Here is a 21,255-nt window from a genome sequence, read left to right as displayed (position 1 = left end):
GGGGAAGGGGGATCACTCTTCAGCTTGACTTTTTTTGCATGTCTACATGTGTACAGATTTGTGACTTTCAGAATGCCTGTACTCTGTTTTGGTGATTCTGTTGCAGTTTGTATAATTTATGTAGAAAACCTTGAAAAGGTAAAGATTGACAGTATATCACAACTAGAGGATTGATTGGACTCACTATGAACAAGAATCAGGGTTTATAAAATTGAAAAGATTGCTGCATTACTCAGTTGCAGTGAAAAAGGAAAAACAATGTGAGGAATTATTTAGGAGAGGAAGAACAAAACAGAAAACATCAGCAAGCTAGTCTATAATACTTTCATGCACTGTGTCTTGAAAATTGTGTGTAATTCCAGTGCAATGCTCTCAGAAGATTGTAGTGGGATTGAAAGTAGCACAGAGGAGGATGACAGGGATGATCACTGATTCGGGACAGACTGCACAATGAATGAGTAAGTAGACTTCTCTCTCTGAATAGAGATAGAGAGGAGTGTGGTAGAGCAGAGGTCTGTGAAATATATGTGATATAAAGAAGATAAAGAGCAAAGGAAGGTACATGGTGCCTGACATATCTTCAGACCTCAGCATCTGTAATGCTACAGGTCAGCTGTTTTCAGCTCTGCAACCTTTCACTTGAGTTACCTAGTGTGCCAGAGCCTTGTCAGCAGATCTTCCTTGCATTCTCATGCTTTAATGACAGTGCTGAGGATTTGCATGGCCCTGCAGCTGCAGACCCTAGTGCTCAGCTTGAGAAGCAAACTGCCACTGGCATGAGAAGCACTCTTGCCTACTCCCCTCCCTTTGCTTCTTGATTTTCTGGTTTTGGTTCATGCTGAGGGGTAGTCACACTGCACCATTAAGAAGGTTACCATCATTAAATACCTGATAAACACTACCCAGAAATACATGTGCATGCAAACTTAAAAGTTGATTGGGAAGGAACACCAATGTGAGCATGCTCCAGCAGTGCTAATAGCTCCAGTGTCATAACAAGCTGGAACCACAGCAGGTGATTTGTATCAGTCCCCATAGGAGGCGTATATTATTGAGGAAAAACTATTTGGTGAGAATAGAGTAAAATCAACCAAAGGCACTAGGAGAAAAGTAATGGGAGACTGAGAAATGTGAAACTTGCCCGAAGTTGTAAGGTGAAGAGGCAGATGATAATACTGGGATCAAGATTGTTCCATCTTGCCCATGGTTAGATGTGCTGAGGAAGACATCAAAGACAGCATGCAAAGGATTTGATAAAGCTGTGAGTGGTCCAAGTCACCTGGAAAGTGCACAGTGTTTTGTGCTAAGTATAGGAGACAAGTTAATTGGAGTATTCCTAATCACTTAGTAAATCCAGCCTGTAAAAGAAAGGAGATACTGTAGTGATGTATCTGAGATGTCACTGCATCTCATGCATCCAGTGTGTAACATGTGCTTTAACTATGTAATTAACTATGTAACATCCTTTGCCTTTGTCCTTAGTAAAAAGTGCACAGTAAAAGGACCACAACCAATATTTTAAGTCCAGATTCTTGAGTATGTTCAGGTTGAATTATGAATTTTCTGACGCTTCAAGTTAATGGCACACTTCCTTGTGGCTTTTGGTTTTTGTCAGGCTTATTTTTTTTTCTTGGATGCTTACGGAAAACATATTGTGCTTATCACCATTCCTTAGCCTGTCAAAACTAGCCAGATTAACAGGGTGGGCACTGTTGGGACAGACCCACCAGGGAATGTTCACTCTATTTTAATCCCTCTTCAGAGCACACAGAAGCTTAGCATGCAGCTAACACTTGGTAAGGAAGCAGTAATAATTTTCCAGCCTGTTCTTCTCCTGACAAACTCATAAACTTTCTAGGGAATTTAAAGGCTAACTATTTTGTTTTAAGCAGATACTGCTATGGGAAAGAGTTGGGCATCTTTAATGAGAGTCTGCCTTCTCTCCTTGGTTGCAGTGGTTAAGTAATAGGGAGCCAGATCATGTCTGACACCTTGAGTATTACAGTGTGTCATAGAGAGCTCAGTAATACCCATGCATTAACACTCCAATAACAGGCTTTTTGTGTTCAGCAGTCTGTCTGGAACGACAGAGTGTAAGATTTTCTTAGGTAGATGTGAGATGCTTAAGAATGACAATTCACATTGCTCTTGCTGACTTTCTCCTGTTGTTCTGTGCTTGATGAGATTGTTACTAGAAAGAATGATCTGAAGTTGTATATTCAGATTATCAGTATGTTCAGATTATCAATACAGCAAGGGTCACCCAACTGAGTGATGCTGCAACATGCAGTGCATGCCCCACTATGGTGCACCTTCCTTAAAACTGTCCAGCTCTAGGCAGGAGTGGAACTCAGCAGCAGTGACACCTGCAGTTCTGGACAGCAGGTAGAATAAAGCTGGTGGGGAGGCAAGCAGGGTAAAATGCTGGAGATGTCAGTCTGGATCTTAATGTACATTGTGCATTGCCCAGAAAAGCAGCAATGAAACTGTATCCCAAGGATCATGAGCTTTAACTGTAATGAGGAAACGCTAGAGAATGAGGGGTTATGGTGAAAGTAAATAAGTAAATCAGATACTGTGATGGTGAGATGACCACTTTGAGTACCAGTTGGCCTCTCATACTATCTGCTTCACTAGGTATCAGTGCTTCTTGACCAGACTATGCAAGGCAGTAGATGGGTGTTGGGATCTCTGGGTTGTTTTCCACTTCAGGAAAAAAGTTCCATTTTGAAGGTCTTACTGGTCTCTTATAATGCTCTCTAACTAACACACTACGAGAAATAGGAGTAAGGGCTTTGGCATCTAAATATGTTTTTAGTTATTCCTATCTAAAGGCTTCTCCTTTCTTAACACTAAGATGTGTACACATTTACATACATATACATTAACATTGGGATATACTTAAAGTATTTCCTCTAAATTTGTGAAATGTCGATGGGAGATCAAGTTTAGTGATGATGCAAAGACAAAAAGGAGAGAAATTGAAATTAGAGTGTATGCCGTACAGCTTGGAGGCAACTGGAAAAAGGAATGTACAGTAGCAGCAGAAAAGACTTCAAATTATGCTTAGGTTAGAAACACTACTGAAAGTCAAAATGGAATATAAATCAAACGGTCAATGGTAACAAGGAATTTGCTGACATCTCTAATAAACTTCAAAGGACAATGTGTTAGAAACACATTGTTTAGGACAAACAATAAGTGAGGTGAAATTAATGGAAGCAAAAGTTGTTTCAAAATCTGCACAGAGAACATGCATAGGCGGTCATATGGGTGGGTGATATGGGAAAAAAAATAGAATGTAGGGCTTCTAGAATAACCAGCTCAAACAAATGAATAAAAAAAGCCCAAACAAACAGAAAATAGATGATACAGAAAGTGCACCAGGCAGAATGATGCATATTAAGGCATTCTCAGAAAGTTCAAGAGGCAAAGAATTACATTAGTTCTGCTGCAGTTGGATATATCTGGCTCCAAAGGTCAGTCACCAAGGTCAATTACCATCTTATTTTCCTTGACTCCAAGGCAAAAAAACAATACTTATAAATGAAGTCAACATGAAGAAAAATACCGGAATCTGAAGCTTGTATTACTAGGTAATGCTGGGATTTATTGGAAACATGATGTTATTTTGATAAAGTGAACTAACATCTCAAGGATAAGAGTTTTGTATTATTTTATGGTCCCAGCCTGAAATTCAAGTGAAATGAAGCATAGCGTATGCTTATCCACAAAGGCAACACTTAAAGTCTGAACTTTAGTCAGAACAAAAGGCTAGAAAATGTTAGCAGGGTCCCAGAGCACAGCTGCTCACAGAGGATTTCAGATAACACATCTTCATTCCAATTATTTTTTTTAACTAGTCTTCATTTTTTACATGCTGAGTAGTTCTTTGTCCTATCGCAGCAAAAATACCTCAAGAAAGCACAGTTCTCTTTTGTTGCTTTGACTTTCTTTCAAAAACAGTTTGTCATGAAACCCCTCAATTGTCATAAGCGTTTCTGTCAGGGTATTCAAAGATATTTAGCTATTGTGCAGTCCATTCACCAAACCAGACTCCAAATTCAGACTTAAGGTAAGCATACGTTACTTAAGTTGAGGTATGCAAATAGTTCTTCTGAAAGACTTTAACTTTTCTGTGAATTTGTTCTTCACTGTTTCCCAAAACTACTCTGTAAGAGTCTTCCTAACTATTTCAGTAGGATTATTTGATGCTCTATAGCTAGAGACAGATGAACATGCTTGAAAGGGTTGAAAAATGTCAAGTTTTCTTCTACATATGTAAATCTACTGTTTGCGTTCTGAAGTTCTTTTTTTTGGCCTGGTGTTTTCAAGTTGCTTCACAAATAGCAAGGTAAGTATTGTAGACTTTCATTAGTACCATTATTAACTTTTCCCCTGCATTAGAAATCACTGAAGTAAGTTTAAGTATTGCCTTAAGATTCAATTCTTTGTCAAAGTTATAACTATGTGCAATAATTCATATGAAACCTAAGAAACATTGCTTTCTGCTGGGGTGTTTTTACTTTTTTACATTCCTATGCCAAGATACAATCAAGTGAAACATTTTGGTTAACATAGCAAATAAATCTAAACACTGTAATTATTGGAAATTCTGGTCCACTAACTATCCAAATTTAATACAAATACATCTCAATACAAATACATCGCCATACCCTAAATAGGGAGAGAATCTATCTAGAGAGAGAAATATATTAAACTAATATGTCTCTGAATATGATAAAGAGTGGGGGGAAAAAAGATTCAATACCTCATGACAGCTAAACAATTTTAGGAGTTTCTGAAATAATTATACTTTTTCTTTTCTGCTTCTTTACAACAATCCTCAACCATGTTGCAATTTTGAGTTTGCATCAACCTTTAGGAATATAATGGCAAAGACAACATCAGGATCTTGGTTTATATGCATGGATCAGAAAATTGCCCCATGTAATCCTATTGGTCTTCAACTAACACAAAAACAGCACTGACCAGAATATTATAAATTTATATTTATCATAAGTGACAGTACACTGGACAGTAGAATTATGACCCTTTGTGACATGAATGCTTGAACACCTTGCAGTGCTAGAATGCTAACGTTTTCTCTAGGGTCTTAGAATATCAACTAAATGCTGAGTTTGACCATGTAGGCATTTTAAAAATAATTCCTCTTGCAGTTGGAGAATAGATAAAAACTGATAAGAGACAAGCAAATAAGTCTTTGGAGAGAGAAAGAAGCAGAATTCACTTTACCAACCAGTCAAAAATACCACTGCCAGAAATCTTCTCTTTTATTGAATGCAATTGGAGGTTAAAGAAAATTCCACAGTGTCTGGAAGCAGACAAGTTGAATATAGCAATGTAAATTTGGGCAACAGTGTTGCACCTAATAAAAGACTATTCAAATTAAAGTTGATAAGATATTTGACCTGCATTTCATTATACTTTTATTCTTAAACTACATTGTCTCACTTTCAATTTTAGTCACAAGATGTCTGATTTCATTACCTAATATTAGTTTTGAAATAACATTAAGTGAAGCACTTTTTTCTTAACCTGAAACACCAAATTACTGGGATTGGAATAGCTACTGTACAGTAGCTTCAGTCATGAGCCTCACAATTTCTCCTTGATCTTTCAAGTATGGCATATGCCTTCACCATTTTAATTTTCCAGACTAAGTTAGACATACTTTATAGTCGATGGAGAGAGAAAAAAGATTTTTCCAGAAGGAAAAATATTTCACCTATCTCTAGGATCTTGGCTACTTCTACTGGTGGGAAAACTTGTTGTGCTTGAGAATATGATAACTGATTCAGGCTAGATTTCTAGGTTTTTGGCAGTTTACATTATATTATTTTGAATCTCATCCTAATGAACTAATAAGCTTGTGCATTTCCTCTGAAAGTTGCAAAACCAACTGCAATACAATTCACATAAGTAATTTTGATAAACCTGTTGTAATGCTATAATGTGATGGAAAGTATAGCAATAGTTGCAAGGTGGCACAATCCCAGGCTGCAACAAATGAGAATAACCCCAGGTGCAGCAGCTGGGACACAGAAACAAAGGAAGAAAAACACTTTACCTTTGAAAGGCCTCTGGTAGGCAGGGATCTGCAGAAAGATACTCTCAACCTCCACTGCCAGCCCTTAAATGAGGTTTGGGAAGGGCTGGGCTGGCCCTGCCTTCCCACCAGGTGCTCAATCATCACTGTTTCAGGCTGTGACTTGCATTTCTGCTACACCTGCCCTTAGGGGGCATCAGAAGGAGTAACTTTTTGTGTGAGTACTAAAATGAGAAACAAATGCTTAGATAGAGGCAAGCGTTTAAACATTTAACAAGAGGACAACAAAGAAAATCTCATGAGGAACACAATTTGTTAACTGTTTTGCTTAACTGACGTTATAATATACATATCATACCCAATATTTTCTCCTTTTGTCACAAATGAATTTGGTAGTTTATTTTTAGAGTGGATGTAGAATTATTTCTGTTTGTTTTGATTTTACAAAAATATTAGGATCAGATAATATTTTTCATTCCCCAAAAATCTGTATTTTGGCCCAGATATTGTCTTATGGGAAAAGATAGAGTGTAGCCCGAACCCATTTTGTTCAAATACCAATTTTTGGTCAGTAAAAGGTTAAGCAGTGTTATGTTACTAATGAAATGTTAAAGAATCACTTAAGAATGATTAGTAACAGGTTGTAGAAATTCAATGTTTTTAATGAATCCAAATAATGAATGAATATTCTTTGTCATTCTCCCCCCCGCTCTTCATTTAGTGAACATTATTAATACTCACATTTTAACAGTGTACTATATCTTCTTCCTTCCTCATCTCCTTGTCCATCTGGAAAGCAGAAGCAGCAGCTCTATTTGTAGTTACATTTCTTACTCTTGTTAATTTAATTCAAAAATACTGCAACTGCTTCCCTAACTTTATGTTTTACGTGGATCTTTGTCAGAGAGGCGCTGGAACAGCCTGCCCTGAAAAGCTGTGGATATCTCATCTTTGGAGGTACTCAAGGCCAGGCTTGAAGGGTTTCTGGGCAGTCTGACCAAGAAGCTGACAGCCCTGCCTACAGCGGAGGGGTTGGAACTAGATGATCTTTGAGGTCCCTTCCAAACCAATTCATTCTATGATTTATAGCAGGCTTCCTTTATTGATTAAAACGAAGTCCCAGGTTGAAACATCTGAGTTCAAGTGTCCATCCTATTCCTGTGGTAAACATGTTAGGGCACTGACCTTACATAATGGTGTCCTTTGAAAACATTGTATCTTAGATGCAGAATCACCAACAAATTGCGAGCAGCAGGGAAAATTTAGTTGCAAAGGCATTTCACAAACATCATACCTTACCTCAGGTGCAATAGGTTGCTTTTGGGTTGCAGCAACACCTACCATAAGCCAGGGTTGTGCATGATCTGTTTGATCCTCACCTATGCTGGAGAGTAGGCAGCCTGTACTCTGTGACTAGTAAAAGTGCTGATGCAATGCTTCTGAGATTGGAAAGGAAGGATGGATGCTACTGAAGAATCATCAGTGGAAACATGATACATTGGGTCTTACAGGAAAGACCATTGAGACAGTTCATCAAGACAGTTCAGAAACTCACAGGAGAAATGAGGGAACAGGTGAGACAGACTGGTGCCAGGGATGGTGACACAGGTGCATTGCTGTACTCTAATTAGGCATAACTTAACTTAAATGGAAGAAGGTAAGATGATTTATTGCAGCTGAAAATCCACTGTTGGCTATACTATTATTAGAAGGCTTGCTTTGCAGGAGTAAAGCTATATTTCTCAGGGGCATTAGGGCTACCTGGGAAATGCAAAATAGATTTCATATTGCGAGGATGAACATTTCCAGCCCTGAGCTCAAACAATGTCTCTTTTATAGCACTGCAGCATGACCGGGGGAGCTTTGTGTTTTCATGATTTTGATGGTATACATCAAATACATTCTTCCTACTTCACCTGCTGATCCTGTGAGATATGAGGGATTGTAGGAAACTGCTCTTCAAAGTAAGGCTTTACATGAAAAGATTTAAGGTCATTAAAAATTGGGCATGAGGATTTCCCTGCCTCTGTAACTAGCTTGATGAAATTACTAAGTGGTCATGAGCACTCAGAGAAAATCCAGAGCTTAAAACAATTTGTGACCAGGACATGATATTCACACTACAGAGATTTGGGAAGTCTTATTCTGTGCTAACTGCAGTTCTGAACTCAGATTATTTCACTAGGCAAACCAAAGTTTGGTAAATGGGAAATACCTGGGAGAGTCTGAGCAAAGCCACAAATATTAATTACCCATAGAAAACCACCTGATTTATCAGTCAATTGAAGCATTGGACTTGTTTTTGAGATCAAATAAAACTAGGAGTAAGTGATCTCATTAGATCTTGTATCACATATTCCTTGGTTGGTTCTGAGATATCAAGTGCCAAGTAAGCATCTTGGGCTGTTAGCATTTCTAACTATTCATGTTACAGATGCATAACTTAAGCAATAGGCGGAATTTAGTTTAATTAATCAGCACAAGAAAAAAAAAAAATAAAGCCTACATTTATGACAGAATGAAATGGCAAAGATGTTTACCAAGCAAGATTTAAAAGTATTTGAAAGACTGAAAAGCTTTCTGCTGTACCACATACAATATGGACTAAATAATACCTTTTGCTTAATTCCACTGAGCCAAGTTCTCTCTGGTGCAGTGCTGCTGACTTCAGCTGACCTAAACCGAGGGTGAATTTGTTCTGATAATTTTAATAAAATGCAGTGCTAGCTAGAGGACTCCCAAAGACATGCTTCTCTAGATCTCAGGCTTGAAAGTCCACTTATTTTTAGTTTGTGAATTTCTGACAGAACAAGGTTCAGATTTACACTGAAATAACAGCACAGTCTGTGACTTACAGGGCAGCAGTTTAGTATAGGATATTTATGACAATAAAAATCACAATAGAATTTAGGTGATTTACATATGCCCAAAAATTTAAAAGGAAGAAGCATCAATTTTTTCAAGGAATCTTTCTGGTCTTATTTTTCTATGGGTCCATATTGTTGCAACTCCTTGAAAACCTGTTTCCAAACTGCAAAACCACACTGCTTCGTAGAGTTAACAATGTAACATCTTTTCAAATATCCAAATCTACAGTCTTCCTCCAATTAAACATTGCCTAACACCTGTGAGATAAGATGCATAAAGAGTCCACAGAGTTTAGCATATGTTCTTCCAAGATCTTTGGAAGAACTTTCCACCATTAAATGCTGCAGGAAAAAAAAAGTTTGGGGAAGATGTGTAGAGTAGATGAGAAAAACATCAGAAAAGCTGATTCAAACAGAATTGATAACACTGAATAGAGCAAAAAACCTTTCAACAACTGATAGCTCTTGGAAGTCTCCTATGAACAGTTATTTTCTCAGTAGATGGGAATGGCTGTCCTAGCACCTAAGTTATTAAGGGTAGAATGATTCTGCTGACTGTAGATCATATACATTTAAAAATCACAATAAGAAACACAAACTCTGAAACAGGACTCAAGGGAGGATTTTACACATTCCTGGATAAGAGAATGGAGTGAGAAAATGCAGTTGATGACAAGAGTTTATTATTTCTTTCACTACCCAAATTGTGAATGAATCCCTTAATTTTGCTTTGTGCTTTTCTACTATTCCCAACAAATACCCACGATTGATGTTTGAATCTCTCCAGAAATACACTCCTGACAGCTTCAAGCAGACAACAGTAGAACTTATGCTTCCAACATTTGTTCTGACAGTACATGGAAGTATCATCATAAAACAGGATGACTGTTTATAGAAAAGCAAGCTTTTGATAGGTTGTATCAAGAAGGCTTAAAGACATTTTAATTCACCAAACATTCTTGGACACAATGTCCCTTTAACACAAGATCAACAGGTTCCTCAATATTTCATTTCTGAACACAACTAAACATTAGAGAGTGTTTCTAATGTCTTCAATATACATTACCATTAACACTGGCACTATACTGGCTGAAATCAAGTTGGCGCGTTACTATGTACACTCATTTGTCATTCTCGTCCTCTAGGGATGATTGTAGATTAAAGTCAGTCTGCAACAGATTGTAATACCTCCCAAAGTGTCTGGGGGTAACAGAGATCATAGAATCTTAGAATGGTTTCGGTTGGAAGGGACCTTGAAGATCAGCTGGTTCCAACAGCCCTGCTTTAGGTAGGGACACTTCCCACTAGACCAGGTTGCTCATAGCCTGGTTCATATAAGAAACATTACCTCATCCATGAAAGACAGAATGCATGTAGAAGTAATTTCCCTTTCTCTACAGTTGCAAGATGACAGTTGTTTGTGAAAAATTTTCAATGAAGGAGAAAACCTAAGAATACATTTTTTGTATTCATTTCAGATCAGTGCTTTTTCCTTTAAGAACCAAGCTACTACTATTTTTCCTCTCTTTCCACATCAATTGTGCACTCCAGAATAGAAATAGACTGACAAGCATCTCCAGACAAGTGGCCCTAGTCTGATTTACCTGTTGTTAGCAGTTGTGCGACATCTGTTAGCGCATAGCTGTCAGCTTTCAGAGTGGCTCTTGACAGATACAGCTAAGTGCCAATCACTTCTGTGGTTGTCCAGCTGAGAAAAAAATTTAAGACAGATGAGTTTGGTTCTCATTTACACTAGAAGTGTCTTGAATCTGCTCTGGCAACAACAACAAGAGATGTCCTTTCATCCTTGCTCTACACAACTAGAGTCCTTAGTATGACTGTAAATGATAGATAGACATGAGGTATTTATGTTTTCTGCAGGGCAAACCTTGAGACAGCCATCAGCCTGAGTTACTCTCTACAGTTCTACATGGCTCTGATTTGTGTATGAAAGCTTACTAGATCACAGCAAATACACAGGTTGCTCCAAAAGTAATGCTTCCTTTTTATTTTCATGGAAACTACAAAAGAACAAAGAGAACAATAACACTATTTAATAGAGCAAATTCTCAGCTACAGCACACTCACCACCAGGAGCCGTGCATTTGTGCCAGCAATAAACAAGAGCCAGCATGCCCCACTCATAAAAATCTGCACAAGCAGAGATGACCCACTGTTGCTGTAGTCACTGCTGAAATGCACCTATTATAGCTGGAAAAATTATTGTGGTAAAAATGGGAAAAGAAACAAACAGGGAAGGAATACTCACCTATAGCTGCAGATCTAGGTTCACAGGAAATACTTCAGAGGAGGAATCTCCAGAAAAAGATCCTTCCCCTGTGGCAGTCAGCCCTTAAATGGGGTCTAGGAGGGGGTGCAGCCAGCCTCCACCCCTTCTGAATTGTCTTCACCTGTGCTTCCACGGCTAACTCAGTCCTTTCCTCAGGTGATCAATCAGTGGTTCAGGCTGTGACTCAACAGTTCCCATACAGCACCACTCAGCACCTTACTGTGCTCACATCCACTTTTTGGTCTCCAGAAACATTCAGCAAACATCATGTTAATGGGTGCAAGAAATTGTAATGGGATATTGGTGGGAAAGTTCAGCCTCTACTGTCGTACAACCAACACCCACCTCAGATGTTGTGAGCAAATAATAGAACAAAAATGGAGGCATTACTTTTGGAGCAGCCTTCACATGTTCCACATGTATGTTGTTGTATTGATACTGAGAAGGAAATGGATCATAACTCACCAAAACTGCTGTAGGTGTAGGTGTCACAAAATGAAAGGTCCATTCCTTTTCTCACTTCTCTAAGTTGCAGTCCTAATGTTAATTCAAGCAACGTTGTTTATTTACAGCAATTGTCAGAGGTCAGTTTCTTCACCAGACAGCAATCATCCATAGTCTTGATACCATAATTCTCAAAATGATAAAAAAGCCTAAAGCAATTGCATTTGTTTCTTTTATGTTTTATTATGGAGGTTGATTTTTCTCTCTGAAGATCTATAACTTTTCAAATGCTTGATTAGAAATATTTCCTCAAATAAAAAAATTGTTAGTTGTTTTGGTTTATTATTAATAGTTATTATTTTTTCTAAATTTAATTTTAATTTTTATGAGGGTACAGAGGTCTCCTTACTAATAATTTTAAAGCGATAGCAAAACAGATAAATGAAAAGGTATAAACTAGATCTAATGTATCTCATGGGAACCCTCTTGCAAAAAATCCTCACTTGTATTGGTGTGCATTTTAAAGCATATTCCAGCTAAAAGCTATAGAAACATCATCTCTCCTCCATTAAATTACTTTTGTTGCTGTTAAGGGGGACAAAGCTTTCTGTTTATTTAGTGTGATAAACATCAAAAATTGCACAGAAAACTTACAGTATTTTGAAATTTGCTCTTTTCAGATGAGTTTGCATAAATTGAATTTTTTTCTGTAAGAAAAAGAAATCTTTCCATTTGTTTCTGTGGGCTGTTCATCTGGCTCAGATACTCCTGGGAGAATTAGTAGAATGACATGGAGTTATATGGGGGGATGAGAGAAAGGAGATCACAATGAAATCACCTCATTTTGAGATTTGAATCAAGCCTAGAAGTGAAATATTCTCCATTATTTTTCATATTTTGCCCTTTCAATGTTTCAGTCCTGCTACAAGGATGTAAAATCTGCTTTCGTCTAAGGTGCTCACAATGCAAGCTTTGAAATATAAGAAACAGGAAGAAAATGCTTGTTCATTGACTATAAATTTCCACACTGGAAAAAAGTGACTTTAAACAAAATAAGAAAATACAGTGGATGGGTGTTATTTAAACATATAGTTTTAATGCATCTCATGCATAGCTAATGTCCATTCTTCTTTAATGTTTCATCCAAAGGAAACAACAGGTAGTGCTGGGATTATTCTTCAGCTACACATCACCTGCTGGCAAGTTTATAACACTAATTTCTGGAGTCTGTAAGTCTCCCAAGCTCACCCTGATAAAATACAGCTTCCTCTTTCACTGCAGGCTCTGTTTCATTCTAGCTCCAATATATACTTACACATTAAAGACTGAAGTCCATACAGTCCAATTTTTCTATACATCAACTATTTAAAAGTCTAGGACAGAGCAACAAGCTACCTAACTTTTTGGGAGGGAGATGTGCGCCCAGTAGAGGGACCTGAAGGAAATTTAAGTCAGAACAAAGTGAGGTTGTCTGGGATTTGTGATGGGGATAGGGGGTGATTCAAGAAGGGGCTGCCCATTCAACATTGTAAGGAGCTTTTCAGTTTGATCAGGCAGCACAGCATTTCATATTTTACAAAGTCAAAGTGGGCAAATGGGCACCACATCCCCTCAAGGGCTCCAGACATGGAACAAGGGCAGAGCGACACCTGAGTGTGACTGTTTCACACCTCACTCCTGGGGATCCTGAATTTAGATATATTGTAGGACTGATATATCCCCTCTTGAGGTTATGTTACTCAGTAGCATGCTACTGAGGTGGCCATCAGCCCCTAACTTGGGTAGTTGATTGTATTCAGGCAGCACCTGGTCCAGACTCCCCGGTATCTCCTCCCAAAAGGAGGCAGACCTGGTGTTGCTGAAGGCACACAAGGAAAGCTCTTCAGAAACAAAGCTAAGGTGTTTATAAATAGACGAAGAAAAGGGAATATGGGAAATTTGTAGGAGATCCTGGGCCATGGTATCCAGCAATTTTAAACTGAATCAGTCCTACTGTCCTCTGCATTAATTTTTACAAGCTCTGTATCTTGCCCATTGACTTCTCTGACTGGCTGTCAGGGCATGTAAGCGTCCTGAAGAGACTGGAATGTCAAAAAGGAGTAAAAAACTGTCACGTTAATTGCTTTTGCTCATACCTTTAACTACAAGTGTTTCCTCCAGGATTACATCTAAATCTTTTCAAACAGTAAACTATTCAACAAAATTATTATTCTCTGCATGAAAAGTGATTTTAGTCTACTATAAATTGGCTGGTTTATAATTCACTACTTCATAATCTTTAATGGAAAGAGAATGGAAAGGAAATTAACTTATGTCCGTCATGTTATTTTCTTCTAAGACTCAAACCTACACGAATAGAGAAAACAGATTATCTGTTCGAGTGCCTTTCAAATTCTTTTTCATTTATTCTCTTTCTGTCTTCCTCTTTAAAAAAGTTGTGTCCATGAATGTGAAGGACAAATGCATTAAGCTGAGTGAAGCACAATTCATAAAGATGCCTAACACAGAGAATTAGATTTTTTTGCTGAACTACATCCATGATTTGCTGTCCTCATTCCTCTCCAGAGACTGGCATATTTTTACTATGAGGTCTCAGTCCACATAAGCTAGAACTTTGCATGTGCAGGGTCATTGTGCTGATATCAGCTGATACTTTCTAAGAGGGGAAGTGAAAACTTTGTATACAAAATTAGATCTAAATGCGTGGTTTTGCTCAGGGTTGTGACTGAAACACTAATTTTGCATAGAGAAGCAGCTCTACATTTTTTATTTTTTTTATGGCTTCAACACTAATTTTCATGTTTCTCCCCTAGATTCTCAGGATGCTGCTTTATTTGGTATAAAGTACCTGGTAGACCCTGATGTTGAGAGGCAATAGGACACACAGGAAGAATAAGGGTGGGTGCAGCTGCTCAACATAAGAGAGGGCAAGAATCAATGGTGTATTACCATATAGTGACTTATTGGATCTTACAATTTTTTGCAGAAGCACTAGAAAATGCAGTCATGGGTCAGGAGTTAGGGGAGTTATTTAAAAATCCAGAGTCCTGGATCCAAACATTTATTCTTCAGTAGATTGCTGGCTTTATCTTAGGCCATAGATACCAGCCCACATCTTGTAGACATAAAATTTCTAAAAATTGCTTAGATTCCATTTGACAAATGAAAATAGAAATAAAAGTTTTTTTGCTTCCTGCATGGAGATATTGTAAAGCTAATTACATCAAAGACACAGTGTGCCATTTTCATGAATGGAGATGGTAATGGAACTGTATTAGGTTTGGGCCTTACATCTGAGGAAATATTAACTCTTCCAGGATGCGTAAGCAAAAATGTAATTAAGTTAACTAATTAACCATATCTAATGATACCTTTGTGTCAATTAAGAGAATACTATTACACTCTAAAGCTTGGCAAAAGCTACAACCTCTGTCTGGCTGCTCTGCTTTTATGCTGGCTGCATGACCTAATTGTTTTATTTGCTCAAATTTCCGTGCAAATCTTCCTAACCATTTTCCACTATATTTTGGTCTCTTGAATTCCCCAGTTTTGCAACAGGAAGAAGGAGGCCTTCTTTGCTGCAATAATTTTCCTAACAGCAACCAAAACACATTTGCACTGAATCCTGTCTCGACCTTCCACTCTACAGGCAGCAACTGAGAACTGCTGCTCCCCATTCCAGTCCTCCTCTGCGATGGCCTGTCACATTCCCGTATTTCTTATTTATCTTCCCCTTCCTCTCCTAGTGTCTGACATAACCCTGAACCAACAAACTCTTAAAATAAATAGGAATACTGTAAAGGTGAAAACGATGGTGTTGTATGATAATAGTTATCACCTTTGGGAAATGGTTGGTTGTTCTGTTTTCTAGAAGCTCTGAAAATTAGAGAGATGTCCAGAAAACAAAATTCCAGAGAGGCAGTTTGATTGAAATGAATGTGGTGGAGACTATTATGCAATGCTATCATATACAAGGGTATTGTCATACTCCAAAATTAAGCCCAAAAAAGAAGACAGAACACTGCAACTATCCAGCCAGCAAATGGTGTTGGTCTGGCACAGCAGCCAGTGTTTGTTACAGCAGGAATGAGTATTGCCACTGCATGCTGGCAATGCAACATGCATGCAACATTTAAATCTTTATTTTCATCCAATCAGTTTTTCTGAAACTTTAAATTTTAGAAGTAAAATTCTCAGTGGTGTCTTTGTTCTAGAAGGGCTTGACAGTGCTGTGAAGAAGCTTGCAAGTGTTTTTGAGCTATATCATATTGCTCAAGAAAACAGAAGAAATACGTTAAGGTTTGAAAGGAAGATAAAAGGTGAAGTCAATCTGGAAGGCAATCAGCCTATCTCATCTAGCTCTCAGTGTCCCAGATCACTGCAGAGGAGTTGGACTAGATTACCTTTAAGGGTCCCCTCCAACTCAAAGAACTCTGATTCCATGATTTTATCTTAGAGAGGGACAGTGCCAGCTAAGGGAGAAGGGGTAGGCCTTGGGAGCTACCCTTCCTGCCACCCATTGAAGTTCAAAGGATACTGGTATTGCACCAAATGCCTCATGAGAGTCATGTCTTTCCCTCAGTATAAAGGCAGTCTACTCAAAGTCAGCTAATCCAGAATCTCAGAAATGACTTGCATCACAGGACATTTTCCAACATAAAATCTTATGGCTTCCCAGGAGGAGTCATCTCCTGAGCTGTTTCTTAAAGTCTTACAGTAAAAAGAGGGAGCCAGCAGCTCACCTATCATTTCTTAGTAAGACAAAGGGATCAGAAATCAAATCAAGCAATTTTAGAGCTACGAGAGACCCTTCTTCCCTTCTCAAGAAAATAGTATGAATAATGAAGAACTGAAGCCAATTGAAGCTTTTCTGTATGTGTGCATATTCTTCTTTTTAATGTGCCTCAGACTTTACAGAAATCTTCATCCTTGCTTTGACAGTACTCCTGTGAACCATCAAATGCATTTGCTTAACTTGGAGGAAACTGGTAGCATACTATTCATCTGGATTGTATTTCAAGTCTAGTTTAAACCTTGTGGTGGTACTTTTCATCTCATCGTTTATTCATATGTGAATTGCAAATTTAAACAATTCATTTTGAGTTGCATACTTCAGTTCAGACTCTGTCCTGCTAATTACCTTCCCATTTTGCACCTCATGAAGCTCCAGTTCATAGTAATTCTTTTGATTCTTGTAATAGGAATGCTCTACCAAAAAAGTTTTCAAATGTGGACACGTTACTGGCTCGAGAGAATCTGCATTTTGCAGATAATATTTTAACTTACAGTAGTTCTTGGTTTGGAGTTAAAGTGCTGAGTGAAAATGCACTTATTAAAATGCTAACTGTCTCCTCTAAAGTAATGATAACATCATCAAATTTCGGAACTATTGGGGCAGCTAAAGCTAGAGAATTGATTGACTCTCTCACAAAGTGGTTCTAATTCAACTAATTAGATGTTGAATGGGTGTTAAAGTTCAGGTTGAGTGATTCATTGCTTTTTCAGCAGTTGTACTTGTCTCATGTAGAGTTTCTGAAAGTTAAAAATGCCATAGTCATAGGCATAAACATGAACTAGTTTTGTGCTGACATACCTATTTTTAAAATACTATCCCTGCCTTTTCACGAGGAATATAAACCCTGATTATGCCTGTTCCACAGAAAAAAATACTATGAAATAGGCAAATTTACACAATTTCCATAAAGCACTTCCAAGATACTTGGTAGGAGCTATAAGTTACATGCTGGAAATGAAACCTTCAAAATGTGTGGTCCTGAGGATCTGCTAGCAAGCTTAATCACAGCCACAAAAATCTTGGCGCATGTGTCCCCATGCATGCCCCCTACTCTGTCTCTCATCAAATTCAAGACCTTCAGTATTTCAGTTATTCATTGTGAGAGCTCCCCACTGAGTGCTCTTTCCTGTAGGGAAGAGGCCATAGCACAAGACAGTATGATGGTAACTATCTCTAATATTCTGTAGTGCTTCAGAGCAGGTAGAGCTCAGCCCCTGAGACCTCTGGATCCACAGGGATTCGTTTGGAGGAAATCCTTTCTCAAGCAGGTCCCTCTCATGGTTTCTTGTCCCTGCACTAGCCCACAGTTTTCTAGAACAGAAAAATGGAGGGGTATGGAAAAAAGAACAGGCTCAGGGTACTGATCCAGCTGGAAATAAACCCATTTTCTTTTGCCAGATTATTTTTCATTTGGGACCATTCAGGTAATTGTGTGGCCGCATGAACTGCTGTGCTGGCATTGTGGAAGGGGTGGTGTGGGGTCCCCAGGCTCCTGCAGTGGGCATGGACATGCCTGCCACAGGCTCCAGGCACCTAATGAGGCAGAACTCCATCAGTCCTCTGATTCTATCGGTTAGCAAATTACGCCAGGTACCGTAAGTAAAATGAACTATGGAAATAGTCTGAGTGAGAAATAGAACTACTAAAACACTCAGCAGAGCTTGAACTCCAGAAATGTGGTTTAATCAGAGCTTCATATTGTATCTACAAGAAGCAGCTGCCAGTGGAGTGGAAACAAGTCAGAGCCATCCTTATTCCTGACAATGGTTAGCTCTAACAGGCATCATGGTTTTCAATTAGCTCTGGAAGAGCAGCTGAACTGCAAATGTGTAACACTGTGATCTGAGAAACACAGCCATGCCTGCAGAATGCATACGTATTTAAAATATGTTTTTAAGCAAATTGCAAAATAAATGAAATCCTGTAAGAGTTTAATTCTGCTGTCTTCAGTACCTTGTTATTATAGGGAGGAACGGCAATAAAGCCTGCACCTAGTATCTGAGGGGGAAAAACCACACACACAGTGCCCTGCAGTCCACATCTATGGGACAAAGGGATGTTTTTCTCCAGACAGACACAGGGGAAGGGGCAGATAGTGCCTGAATCCTGCATATGTGACAGGGAGCCCAGAGCACCAACATGAGATCTGTGTTCATGGAGGTCAAAGGGAAGTGGTGTGGGCAGCAGCTCATGCCACATACTGGGAGCATCTGTGAAGAGAGACATGACCAAAGTGATGTTAAGGCTTGGCCCATGTTTGCTCACCAGCAGAACATGCATAGTAGGCACCAGAGGACAGCAGCAGCGCTCTTAGCTAAAAGGAGTTCATCTCCAGGGAAGAAGTCGCAGCAGCTGGCCTGATTATTGACTTGAAAAGCACTGAGAACTGACTATTTTAAGCAAGACAAAGGTGCATTAGCCAAACACCTGCTGGGATCAGCAAAAGTCATACTAAGAGAAAAAGAGCAGCACTTTAGAGTAAAAGGGTGAAGCTGAAAGTGGCAGCAGGAAACTTGTTGCCTGTCAATGGGTGTTTGAACTGTGTGTGAGTAAAGAATACAGAAAAGTTTATAATGAGATCAATCTAAAACTGTGCCAGCCCTTGCTTTTACTATTGACTGTCTGGCTGGAAAAGCAGGGGACCAAAACAGCTAAGGAGAGGCATGGAATCTAGGACAAAGGAATTTCAGCAGAGTCCAAACTTGAGTTAAAACAACGCAAAGACCCTAGCAGCCCCTTGGGTATATTTCACAGGCATTAGTGGAGAAAAGTCAGTTCCACACGCTGAGGACGTGGGTCCTATGACCACCTGTACATTTGATGAAGGTCAGGAGAAAGCAGAAGGAAACATAGAGAATGGCAATTTGTGGAAACAAAAAGCAGTTAGTAATTGGAGCAATTATAAATATAATTTTTTTTCTCAGAAGAGAAAGTTTCAGAACACCACCAAAGCAGTACTTTAAGGTACTGACTTAATGCCAAATAAAATGCACTAGTACACGCCATATTATTTTGTACATTCATTTTGATGGGCTGCAAAAGAGCATACAGTAGTTCCATTTTGATTGACTCAGTTGTAAGGAACTCTTTCTTGCCCAAAAACCATTACAATATCAGAAAGTTTTTCTGTTAATTACCACCACACTATCTGTTTGCTTTCTCCAACATACAGCCATGTTTACCTGCCCCTGAGGCTTTGAAGCTCAAATTAGAACTGAAAGTCATTTTTCCTTGATCTATCGTCATTCATGAATGTAAGTGATAAGCAAGAGAAATGACAAGCACACCAATGAAAACATAACCTTTTCAAAACAGAGCTGCTGAATTTTCATTGTTCTTGCTCTTGTAGTGTCTATACATATTATATGCAGAGTGAGTCCTTCTGTCATCTGGTTGCTGGAACTTAAGCTGTGTTTCCCTTTGACAGTAATACTAATTTGATTTCTCATAAGAGACACAAACATTAATATTTGGGTTAGAATTTGACACTACAGGAAAGGGGACTATAGATGATGGGATGGGTAAGCATATAGATTATAAAGAAATAGAGAAAAAGTAGCCTGTAGACATGCTACATGCTGCTTTTAGAAAATAAGGATGCTTTCCATTGGCAAAATATATCAGTCATTTACTCCAGACTCAAAGCAGACCGTTTTTCCTCACAAATTTGATGTCTCCATTGCTTTTATTTCAGAAAATCCTCAATATTAGCAGAAATAAATATTTATATGGTCTCTAAAGAAGGTCCACTGTGTTTTACATTTTTTGCCTGTATCATTGCCTGTATTTCTAATCTGCCACATGCCTATTGTGGCATGTGCCATGACAGATCAAGAAATATGAAGAAAACAGGCCTACAGCTGCAATTTAAAGCACCAGTGTGAGTTTGGGAGCATGCTGGATCATTTCCACTGTTCAGATGGTGGGTCTTCTGAAAAATGAAGTGGCCTTGAAGATATAATTTCTACAGTAATCGCTTCAGAGATGTCTCTGTTATGATCCACTAAGAGTGGGGTAGCTGAGGTTTACAAATGCAACAATAAAAGCTGGGCAAGCTGTCAGTCACATCTTTCTATCCTCTTCTCTCCCTGTGTCCTAAATAATATAACTGTGTTTCTTTTTCTTTTTTTTTTTTAATCCATTGATGGGAAATCTGAGCAGAATAACAACCACTATTCCAACAAGCCTGAACATGGCTAGTGTGAAGATGTTAGAGCTGATAACATAAAAAATATTTCAGAGGAGAAGGAAAACAGGAGCTAATTTTGTACTAAATAAGGTTTGTTGGTTTTTTTGGAGGGTGTGAGTTGGTAGGCTTTCAAGATTCTATTCTGCCTGCCTGAAGTTCTGAGTTCCTCTTCAATGCCACTGTGGTGGCATTGCCCCAGGAATGACTGAGGAAAAGAGTGTGTCTTCCGAGGTGATGCCCCATGATGGATAGTCAACCCTGCAGAAGCAAACTGTCACTTCCATAGCATCTGAAGCCAACCCCTCTTGTGCCTTGGTGGAGCCGTGCCGTCATACTGCCCCACTTTGCTCCTTTGACATCTCTCAGACAAATGAACAAAGGTGCTGCAATGAGAGGGAGCATCATTTTACTCTTTTCAGATGACAGTCACAGACCTCACAGTTGCGAGTGAAGGATAACAAAATGGTACACTGACTCTCTTTTGCACAGCTGAAAAAAAGTGTACTTTCATAAAGCATATTAGAAGTGAGAACATTTTTCACTTCTGTTTTTTGAGATACCACCCCTCATCTTTCTGCAAGATTCAAGTGAACTCCAAAG

The 21,255-nt window shown here is 38.7% G+C and overlaps 1 long non-coding RNA gene across 1 annotated transcript; it reads right to left on the bottom strand.

The window, feature by feature from the left end:
• Positions 1 to 5,890: 5,890 nt before the first annotated feature.
• Positions 5,891 to 11,279, bottom strand: LOC109365956. Its single transcript, XR_004159044.1, has 4 exons — positions 11,207 to 11,279; positions 10,542 to 10,645; positions 6,812 to 6,859; positions 5,891 to 6,294 (listed from the first exon to the last, which is right to left on the bottom strand). It is a non-coding gene; the product is annotated as an uncharacterized LOC109365956 (long non-coding RNA).
• Between the last annotated feature and the right edge of the window lie 9,976 nt (positions 11,280 to 21,255).

Source organism: Meleagris gallopavo, chromosome 2 (genome assembly GCF_000146605.3).
Source record: "Meleagris gallopavo isolate NT-WF06-2002-E0010 breed Aviagen turkey brand Nicholas breeding stock chromosome 2, Turkey_5.1, whole genome shotgun sequence".
Classification (NCBI taxonomy): domain Eukaryota; kingdom Metazoa; phylum Chordata; class Aves; order Galliformes; family Phasianidae; genus Meleagris; species Meleagris gallopavo.
Note: the sequence above shows the minus strand (reverse complement) of the source record. Positions and strands in the feature narration are given on the sequence as shown.